The sequence below is a fragment of the Myotis brandtii genome, unplaced genomic scaffold (assembly GCF_000412655.1).
Source record: "Myotis brandtii unplaced genomic scaffold, ASM41265v1 scaffold520, whole genome shotgun sequence".
Lineage (NCBI taxonomy): Eukaryota > Metazoa > Chordata > Mammalia > Chiroptera > Vespertilionidae > Myotis > Myotis brandtii.
This window is the reverse complement of record NW_005369827.1, coordinates 1531818-1534899: the sequence shown is the minus strand read 5'-3', so window position 1 is coordinate 1534899 and position 3082 is coordinate 1531818. Positions and strand designations below refer to the sequence as shown.

The following is a 3082-nucleotide window of genomic DNA, read 5'->3' as shown; positions in this document are numbered from 1 at the left end:
GAGCCCGGCTGAATGGAAGCCCTTTTCTGGGGTTTTGTTTAGCTTCTTATTTGCAACATAGTATATAGTTGCTTAGAGTTGCAACTGAGAGGCTGGCAAGTGAGGCGGGGAACGTTGGAGTCTGCAGCAAGCAAGCCTTATGCTCGCTTCAGTGCCTGGCTGCCGGCCGCCATCTTGGCTGACAGTTAATTTGCATATACTCACTGATTAGCCAATGAAAAGGGTAGCGGTCGTACGCCAATTACCATGTTTCTCTTTTATTAGTGTAGATACTTAGCATTTCTTTTCCAGGGCAAAGATGATAAACACACATGTGTTTATATAAATAGTATTCTTAAGAATATGCCCTTTTCTTCCATTTGAAAGGAGGAAAAGATCTTCATATTCAAATCTGATATTGAAATTTTTGTTTCAACTTGAAACTATAGGAATTAACATCTCATTTTCCCAAATGAATACTAAAACAAAATCCTTCATGATAACTAGATGTGTTGCCAAACCAGCTTTCAAGCACTTGAAGAGCAAAGAAAATTAAAAAGTAAGAATAGAAGCCTTATCAAACAGATGTTTTTAAAGAACCGGGAAAGTGTCAAAATTACTCTAAAATTAAGAGAATTGGTCTAAAGTTTTACCCAGAAATTTGGATGGAAGATAATAATGACATTTCCTGAGCATTTGCAATGTTCTGAGCACAATTTAAAGTGCTTTGTATATATTGTCACTCTTCTAAACTTAATATTAATACCATCATCAGTATCCCCATTTTATAGATGAAGAAACTGAGGCATGGAGCAGCTAAGTATCCTTGCCCCAGGTCATACAACTAGGAACTGTTAAAGCTGGGATTCACACACAAGCATGCAGTCAGCTCTGGAGGCCACACTTCCCCCACTAAACTATACCAGATCTAGATGCTACAGCAAATAAACCAGGGTAGTATTGGTTTGGCCAACTGGCAAATAAACATCTCAGACTTACTTACTTACTTACTTATTTATTTATTTATTTATGTATTTATTTATTTATTTTCTTCCTTCCTTCCTTCCTCCTCCCCCCCCCCCCCCCAAAGGAAGGGAGAGGAAGAGGAATAGAAACATCAATGATGAGAAAGAATCATTGATTGGCTGCCTCCTACACGCCCCCATTGGGGATAGAGCCTGCAACTCAAGCATGTGCCCTGACTAGGAAATGAACTGTGACCTCCTGGTTCATGGGTCAGCGCTCAATCACTGAGCCATGCTGATTTCTGTTGTGTCATTACAATTTCTTTTGTTTTTTTCTTTAGATAAATTTAATTATCCTTCAAATTTCCCTTAATACTCTTGTATATAATTCCTAGTGGTAGATTTTTTTAAAAATTAATGATGCTCCAGGTCCTTATTAAACGATGAAACCTTAGTAGCCATTAATTTTTATGTTTTTACCAAGAGTTTTAAGACCATGGAGGAATGCTTATAAAATGAAGTAAAGGAGCAGGATATAAATTTGCTAGAAGCCAAGCTCCATGCCCCACCCCCAAAAAGCTATTTAAAAAAAAGATAAGTTTAATTTTAGCTATCATTGAGTAGCAGAATTAGGAATGATTTCTTATTTACTTTTCTCGATTGTCCATAAAATTTACTTGAATACTTTTATAGTCCAAGAAATGAAATAACTTCATTTTTCAAAAGGCCAATCACAGTTTTTCATTACAGAAGCACACTGTGCAGCTCCTAGTGATAATCTTATTGTATAATTTAAAATCATTTCTACTGAGAAAAACAATAACAAATAAAATCATGCCCTAGCCGGTTTGGCTCATGGACTGAAGAGTGTCGGGTTCAACTCCAGTCAAGAGCATGTACCTCAGTTGCAAGCTCAATCTCCAGTCCTGGTCCGGGCCCATGTGGAAGGCAACCAATTGATATGTCTCTCTCACATCAATGTTTCTCTCTCTGTCTCTCTCTCCTTCTTTCCACTCTCTAAAAATCAATGGAAAAAATATCCTCAGGTGAGGAATATATCTATATAATTTCCACAGACCCCTGAGCTGTATGAATGAAGGTGGCACAGTTTAGACCTGTACTATCATATATGATTCTAAATTAATTAATTCTTTTTAATTCTAAATTAGTTAAAATTAAATATAATGATAAGTTCAATTTATCAGTCATGCTAGCCCCATTTTAATTGCTCAGTAACCACAGGTGGCTAGTGGCAGCTTTTCTATCACCACAGAAAGTTGCAATGACAGCACTGGTTTAGAAGAACCCAGAATCTGAGGCCAGACAACTTGGCATCAAGTCCTGGTACTAGCTGGTACTTGCTATGTGAAATGGGCAATTTACTCAACCTCTCTGAGCTTACTTCCCCACAGACAAATTGGGACTAATGATAATATCACTTACCATGTAAGGCGATTAAGATCAAATAAGATAGTGCTTGTGACACTGCTCTGAAAACTATAGTGTGGCTTACCAGGTAGTTGCTGCTTCACGAGTCTCCCGGTTTGAGCTTAATCTCTTTGAGGACTGATTCTAAATCCAAGATTTTTGCTTGAATGGCACCATTAAAATCACACTTAGCCGCTCTTTACCACAGCTCCTCGGCCAAGTCCTTGGCAATGTGCGTGGTCCAATTCTTCCTTGTGAAAAGCGTCAGCGCACAGTTCTGTATCTATCTTGTATAGCACCTCAAAGTTTTTCTTAACAATGTAAATACATTGCTCTATTTCCATTCCCAAGTGAAAAAGACTGTATTTTAAAAAGAAAGCAAAGAAAGAGGCTTTGTCTGCCAAAGAAATAAATGTGGGTGAAGTGCTGTCACTGAGTTGAGAGGGCAAGAATTAAGCAAAAGATGTTGCCATTTGCTGCAAGAACGTAAGCTTTTCACTGACAATTACAGCAGGTTCTCTCTTCAAAGCTGATTAAGCGGAAGTACTTGCTCATTCATTCTGAATGTTTTTCCGAGTCAACTTCTGGTTTTTCATGCAATACCACTTGACTAATTAGACTATTTTGGAGCTGCTGCGTTTCCAGGGCGGGTCTCCATGTTCTTTCTCATGTAACCACCTGATGGTTAAGCATGAGCCTTGTATGTCTTC

General features: G+C 38.2%; 1 protein-coding gene across 1 annotated transcript in view; it reads left to right on the top strand.

Moving 5' to 3' along the window:
• The window catches only part of RBM47 (RNA binding motif protein 47), a 31094-nt gene that overhangs the window by 13782 nt on the left and 14230 nt on the right, over positions 1-3082 (top strand). The gene's annotated exons all lie outside the window — the stretch shown is intronic.